The sequence below is a fragment of the Mycena indigotica genome (genome assembly GCF_014461135.1).
Source record: "Mycena indigotica strain 171206Taipei chromosome Unknown Mind.scaff0004, whole genome shotgun sequence".
Classification (NCBI taxonomy): Eukaryota; Fungi; Basidiomycota; class Agaricomycetes; order Agaricales; family Mycenaceae; genus Mycena; species Mycena indigotica.
The window spans coordinates 5,782,113-5,790,202 of NW_023503003.1; positions in this window are offsets into that span (position 1 = coordinate 5,782,113).

Consider the following 8,090-nt stretch of genomic DNA (forward strand, 5'->3'; position numbering starts at 1 on the left):
CCACATGTCTGACATTTGCTGTCGGACGCAAGGGTTGCCCGCGGTGTCACATTCTCGTTGTTGATTTGAATGCTTACCATGTTATAGCGTCGTTATCTCTCCCCACTCTTTCGCGTTCACAGTCCATTCGCCCCAAGCTAGAGGAGGTAAGTCCAATTTGCTTCAAGAACAAACTTACTCACTTTGTATAGGCCGCCGTTTGCCAAATCGCCTCCGCTTGTAACCCATCTCGTTCGCAAAGCTTCAAGGCAAGTCAGGACCACTTTCCGTTAAATTGTACTCACTTATCAACAGAGCTTGCTCGCGTCGCTGTTGCTGGCCGACACTGCCCCTTCCCGCGGCCTTCAAATCCCACCACTCATCCGCGTATTTTCCCGCCCCATACAATTTCCCTCCTCACCGTCGTTGTCATTTGCAGCGTTCGATGGGGTCTTCAAGTTGCTGTAGGCTATTAACGCCGAGCAGGTCGTCAGAGCTGGAGGAGCTAGCGAACGAGGAGACTAGTTTTGTAGTTCCTCTCACCTTTTCCGCGCACTAACTCTCGTTGCAGGTGGTTCCGAGTTTGCCCAACGGCTATAATTATCAAAAAGTCAGCCAATCAAGCGTTCTTGACGCGCAACAAGCGCGCCTTTTACTCCTTCTCCGCCCGCGTGCTGACCCTCGTTTCCAGGCTGACCGCCCTCTCCCGTTTGCGATTCCCAACCGGTGCGTGCCCAGCTCATTGTCAAGACCGGCCGGCGCTGACTCGTTCTTTCCCAGCATCGATTCGGCGCCATTCGCAGGCTGCAGAAGCAGAAGAGGCGGTCCGGGGCGTGTTAGAGCACAGCGGCAAAGCGGCTGGAGGGCGTAGTTAGCATTCCAGCCACTTTAGATAGATGTCGGCGGCTTGCCGTGGATTGGCGGGCTCGGCGGGCCGTTCGCGGCAGGCAGCGCAATCCGCGCGTCTTGAAGCCGGGCGCAGTCATGTGGTTTTGGGCCGAAGCACGGGCGAGCGGGCTGGTCGGTGGAGCGAGCGGGAGATGAGGGGAAGCGGGAGTGGTTGGTAAGCGACACGTGCCGTCGGGCAACGGGCCCGACAGGCCGGCCGGTCGCTTCCTCACGACCCTGAGCCTCCCTGCGCTCGCCGTCGTTGGCGCAGCCTGCTGCGTGCCCGCCTAGCTTTTCTTCGTTGCATCGCGCGTTGGGAGGGCGGCGGGGCTATATATATATATATATACTTCAGGTCAAGAAGATGAGGCGAAGGAGAAGGGTGGTGAGTATCAATTTGTCCTTTCTCCCTCCTCGATGCACTCGCTGACTCCCGCTTTCAGAGCGTGTCAACCTGAAGCGAATCCCCGCCCAACCCCGGGCCGCCCGCACCGTCACCGCTGTGTCGTCGGGCAACGTCCCACAAACGATGGTGCCTGTACCATACGAGACGACAATCTAGAGGCTTGTCGCTTACGAGTTGTTTGGTTGGTTGGCCACCGTGGTGGGACGTGTATGCTATATGCGCTATGTGGCGATGATGAGCGACGAAAAAAATGATTCAAATTCATGCATTCCTTTCGCTTTAGTTCAAGAGCACGAACAACAACACATGAAAAGTACTCCGCGCTTGACTCAAATTCACAGCAGCTGAATGTATTCTACTTCTCACTATGGAGTTACACTCGAACTAGCCGCTATGAAAGTGTGAACCGTTGGTAGCTGGCCTAAGCGAACCTACTATGTAGTTGGCTCAAACTGACAATGCATAGAGCTACTCTCCTCCGTCGATAGTGCATCCCTTTCGCTTCATCTGAGTGTATTTTGCTGGGTCAATTCGAAGAGTTACTGCTGAGAGCGTCCAAATCTACTCTATTTCTTGGTCTCGGTTCCTAATAGTACTTGTCAGTGGTACAAACAACAGGTTCTAGCTGATATGGTTCAGAATTCTTCTACAAGTGGTTGATTATAGCTTCAATGAGCATGGCGATATGGTGCAGGGTCATGGGGGCGTGCTCGCCGATCTGGTCAGTCAGGATGAGAGCAAAGTGGCTTTTCATTGCGTATGCGTCGTAGTGTGACTTCATGTTGCGGAGCTCAGGTAGCCCCAGTCCAACCGAACGGAGGAGCCCGATGTAGCCTGCGAGGCTTTCTCGAGGCGCCGACTGCAAGAAAGCGAGCAGGTCGTTTTCGTCGGTGTTTTCGGCGGGCTGTTGCGCGTGAAGAGTCTGAATATCCAGCGGGTATATGTGCTAATTACCTGAATGTTCACTGGTGTCACAGAACTGAAGCTGTTTCCGGCCCCAATGGACGGAGAGGTGCCAGCTGCGGACTGGGCTGGTTGATTGAGATTCTGAGCTGCATATGGACGAGGCGGGAAAGGATACACAGTCGGCTTTCTTGAGGGTATGCGGGGGCTAATTGTCAACGCCGGGTCGATTCCCTTGCACTAAGTAATGAATCAGTTGCAAGTCACGGGAAAATCAACAACAAATGGACGGACTGCTGGATATTCTGAGGCGGAGAAGGGCTGGAGAGCTTGAGGAGTCCGAGCGTCATCGAAAGCCTGCGCAGACAGTAAGTTGGCGGTAAATTGAGGCCTCAGATATGTTCCGAGTGTGCCAAATCGCGTTTCTCTCTCCTGGACAGCCTGCTCGGTGGAGTCATGACCACTCGATCTCAAACTAAAACCCGATCCAGGCCGCGAAGGCAGGCAACTTCCAGGTGTCGACGCGGGTTGCGCTAATTCATACTTATGAAGGATACTCGGAAGGTCGCCAGCGAGGGCCACATCTCGACTGGTGTCGTCTGGCTCAGCATGACGGTGGCTTTTGGGAGAGCACAGTAGCACATCCCGTGACTGGCATGTAATTATTTCCCATGTCAAACCATACCCCCCCTTGCACGCCCCGCTCCAACGCTAAGTCGCGCTCGCTCGCCAAGTCGCGCGAGCGAGAGACCCTCTAATATACTACTTTTTTTCAGCGCACGGACCTATAAACAAGGTCATGTGAGTACTCTGTGCGTCGAGCAGCGGGCGAAAAATTGGGATTTGGGGACAGGTTTGAGTGGATTTGGGGGACATAACATGCTGGGGAATTTGGCGTCACTCTCGGGCTTTCCGGGCAGGCATATAACGATGTAAAGTCATATATTAGCTATTTTAAAGAGGTACATCCAGGCGCGCTAATTAACAACGCGTCGCGACGCGTGCCAACTCCCTGCGACGCGTCAAATCTCAAGTCCACAACGCGTCCATCTCCAAATCCAACACCCTCCAGCGCAGAGCGCTATTCACGCAGCCTTGATAAGCCTCCCGTTCGTTGGCCTCCGGCGGCCCAGACCTGTAAAATTTGAGCCTTATATCGCGTCAAATGGAGGCAAAACCGCACCCAAAATATACCATCAAATGCAGCGCGGACAACAGTGTAGGCAACACACAGTCGACACCTTTGCAAGGCCAGCCGTTTTTTGGCCTCCGGCGGTTCAGACCTGCAAAATTTTGAGCCTTGAATTGCGTCAAATCGCGGGAAAAACTCACCCAGAAAATACCATCAAAACAAGCGCGGACACCAATGTCGCACACAGAATTGACAGAGAGTGAGCGTGGCGCTAAGACAACGGCGCCGTCAGTTGGAGGATCGGAGGTGTTGCTGGTGCGCGGCCGATTGCCGTGAGCGCAACGACAGTGATTGCGGGAAGAGTTCTGGGTCCCGCGCAGCACCCAGACTTCCATCCCCATCAAGCCGACAGCGGGCATGACGGCGAGCACCGGCCAGCAGCGGTCGAGAAGGTTGGCCGGAAGAGGGTCCTTGGACCATTTGGAGATGGCGACAATGGCGCGGCAAGCCCGGCGGAAACATGGCGCGGGAAGGAATTGAGAGCGCCGAAAGTCGGAGCTTGGGGTTACATAGGTCAATGACAGACACAACGTTGGCCGGGTCCCAGCATCGGGACGAGCTCCGCAAGGCCCCACAACAGCAGTCAAAGTCATTGGGAAACAGGCGCGAGGGGGAATCACAGGGTAAGCTTGCCGCTGCGCACCTTTCGAGTACCGGCCCGGAACCTGTTGTGGAAGAGGGTCCGCGGAAAGGGATGCAGGTCGGGAAGATGATGAGGGTGAGGGGAAATGACACATGCGGGAACGTGACGCGGAAGTAATGCGTGTCGACACAAGGCAGCGACAGACACGACATCTAAACATGGCGGAGGCAACAAAGTCTTGAGGAGAGAAGTGGCGCAGGGAGTGTCGAGGGAGTCGGAAGACGATGACAAAGGGTAAGAAGTCGATGACAAACTTGTCTTGGAGATGCAAAGACGACCAGCGCGCGCAGCGGGGCTTGAGTCAGCAGCAAGGACTGAATGCAACGCTGCTGGTGGACAACCGGGGTGGTAGCGCGGCGCTTCGCGCCTCACGCGGACAGGTCAGGGTGACGGGCAGTAGCAACGCGGAGAGTGGCGGTGCAGTAGGCTCTACAAGAACGGTAAGCAAATGATGATAAGGCAAAAGCAAAATTGGACTTACAACATAGAGTCAGAGCCAACAACCAGGATGCGAAGACTAGGCTTAGCGCTGCGCGCCTCGCGCCGTGTCTTTGCCATGATCAGGGCGGGTGATGCAGACATCCCGAGGCCCCCCGTTGATTGCTCGGCGCTTCGCGCCTCGCTCGCTCGCGATCCAGCACAACGGCAGTGTGGAAAACACACTGCCGAGAGCTTTGAAGTCCAGGGCGTTTCATTCGCCTCCGGCGGCAAAAACCTGTGAAAAAATGAGCCATTTAGACGCTAAAAAGAGCGCAAAAACGTACCCAAAAAATACCATCAAAATCAGATGATGGCATCAAGCCGGGTATGCCGAGGCCGATCCGGGCGCGGCGCGCTATGATGCGGGACCAAAACGGGCGGCACAGTGACGGAACACAAATTCGGCAATAGCGCAGACCTCCGGCGGCAAAAATCTGAGAAAAATAAGCTTTTTGGACGTCAGAAGTGGAGGCAAAAATTGCTTACGTAAGCATTATTTACAGGCCAAGATCGTGAGAGTAGCGCATGTTAGTGGCTCCAAATCTAAACATAACATCAACGAAATGCAACAGCGAAGCAAAAATACCATACCGACAGAGTTTCCCCATACCAGCAGAGGTTCCCCCTCTGGTCGGGGATATAGGTCGTGGGTGGCAGCGAAGCAGGTGTAGCCCCAACAGTAGCAACAGTAAGTCTAAGGCAGATGTCAGTCCTGCATTATCAAACATCAGTGACGACTTACCAGCGCATCTCCCACCCGAGCAGAGGTTCCCGCTCCGCGTCGTCATGGTCAACAACAGCACTAATCGGTCATCAGTACAAGGTCACATCCCAACGGCAGAAAGAACTTACCAGCAATATTCCGCATCCGAGCAGAGGTTCACGCTCCCGCAAGGATTTAGATCCTGCGTGGAAAGGTTAATACTCAGTAACAGGCAATGGAGGGAAAACATACCAGTAGTAGTTTCGCGGACGAGTTACTGAGTTGCGAGACAATGGGCGGCGCATCAACATTGCTTCGCGAGCGACGGTCACAAATCTGAAGCTGATATCAACATCTTATCGCAAAGAACAATGGCAATAACTTACTAGAAAAGCATCCACGCACGAGCAGAGGTTCCCCCTCTGTATACGCATCGCGTTGATAATAGCGAGGCTAAGTGGTACATCAATACGACATCATACGACCACAATGAAAGCAACTTACAGCCAAGAATTCACCGCCCGAGCAGAGGTTCACCCTCTCGCGGGAGTTTGAGTGGCCGTCGCGAGCTGAAACATAATGTTAATACTCTGTTAGAAGCAATAGAGCAACGACATACCAGTCGTCGTTCCACTCACGAGCAGAGCAGAGCTCTGACTTGCGAGACGATGGCACCGCAGAGGGGAGAAGCGCGACGCCGCCTCCATGACGACATCCAGAACTACAATACTTAGATGAGCATCATACCCCAGAGACAGAGACAACTTACGAGCAGAGGTTCCCCATCTCTGAAGACAGCAGCGCGAACAGCTATGAACCTGTGCCAACATTAACAACGCACTAGAAAGCAAGAAAAACGCTGACATACCGGCATATTCTGAAGGTCCACGCAGAGGTTCCCCCTCCCGGTGAGTTTTCGCTAGACGTTGACGGCCGCCTGTGGAGATAGTTACTCAGGAGCGCAAACGGGAAAGGGAGTTCGACTTACATGATGTGACAAGGCCCGTGAAGAGTCGTGGACGGCGAGAGCACCAGGAACGGCGGATTGCAGCAGTTGTCGCAAGAACTTGGTAGCCGAATAAGCATGAATCTGGGCCGGTGAGTGAGTACTGATGTGGGGGTGTAGATACCAAGCAGACATACGTGACGGCAGCAGATGCTCACTGGTGCCAATAGCCGGGCAGCACAACCTGAAGCGCCCGCGAAGAGTCCACGTTTGTTGTGTGTTGTTGTTTGGCTTGGGTTCCGCCTTCACTTATGGCTCAAGTCGAAGCCCAAGTCAAAGGGGCTGGATAGACAGAACCTGGAACGGGCTGTGAGCAAAACGCGCGAAGATTGAGGCAAAGAGTGGCTTACATAGAGCAGAGACAAGTGCCCGCTGGCCAGCAAGTACCCGGGCCTGTGTAGAGCTGTCGCTCAGGTTGAGCGAGATGCTTCCGAGTGGCTCAGGAGCGCGTTTATTGTCGCGCTCCTTGTTCAGCTGGTCGCCGCTGACTTTGAGCCCAGGAAAACCCACAAAAAGACCAGCCTGGAGCGGGGAGTGAGCACGATGACCGTCACGGGCAGAACAGGGAAGACGTACCAGCAGAATGGGCTCTTCGACGAGGGCAGTGGAGGCGGATGGTGGTGGAGTGAAGTCAACAAGAGAAATGACGCGTGACTTTGTTGATGCATCGATGCATAACATCACGGTGTCGTTATTTTTGGGACGGAAATGAAATCATGTCATCCTGCCGCCCGCCGGCGTGGCCGGTTGCTCAGGGAGACGGCGGGATGTCCGTACAAATCGGCGAGCCAGCCCGGCCCAGTGGTGCCATAATGTTTGCTCTGACGGCAACGCCCCAGGCTCCGACTTCAAGTGTTGCTGCAGCGCGGCGGCCATCATTGGCAAAAAATGCTGTGGGCAGCCATTGGCATGCCAGTAATGCGGCCAGTACCGCCATGGTGTTCCTCGAGCAGAGTGTTAAAGGATTTGCCATGCCGTGGATGACATGGCCGCGGCGAACTATTTTTGAAACTGACTCATTTGTTGGCAACCGTCGGTGAGTCGGAAATGAAGCAGGGAAACTCGGGCGGTAAAGTCAGGGTCCAGCGAAATGGAAGGAGAAGCTACGGTGGAGCCCTGACGTGGCTTGACGGCAGGCGTGATGTCGATAATGACAACACGGACCACCCTGGCCAACGAACATATCGTCCTTGCTCAGGTGTTTCCCTCACTCGTTGGTTTTCTCCAGCTCGCGTTCAATGCTATTTTGCCTCCCAGACATGCGACATCTTCTTTTTGCCCAATTTTCATCCACTTTGACACGCTTTTCGACGCGTTTCGCGTGCCGATTTCCCCCAGATTTTTCCGCAGGCATGGTGCCCTCTTGGGCGTCGTTTTCAGTGGCCATCAGACTGCCCACCCAATCCCAAATCCGGTAATTCCACCGGCTACTGCTCGGATTCCCCTGCTGAAACTTGGGCTGACACACTCAATTCAGGTAGATCGTCAGGAAGACTCTAATCTCGGCTCCTCGCACGTTCCGAGCGTCCCATTTGCCCTCGATCCTGCCAGGATCGCGTCCAAACTCACAACGCCATTTCCTGCAATAAGTCCGCATCGCCGGTGCGATAACGTCGGAAAAAGACCCTAACTGACATCAATGACGTACTGCAGCTTCTTCTGCTCGTTGCCTGGGCCCAGCGAGGTCGCAATCGAACCATATTCTTGAATTACTATCGCCGCCCACCCCGAAATCTGGTTTATGACTCCGCCGTCGCCAAGCGGAGCTCGGTATCATTCTTGGCTGACAGATAGGATGAAGGGTGACGTCCCTGTGCGTCTATTTCCGGCGCGCGCGACGCAACTTGGTCGGATTCCGAGTAGGTGTGGATTTTGTGTCCTTGTGTTTGC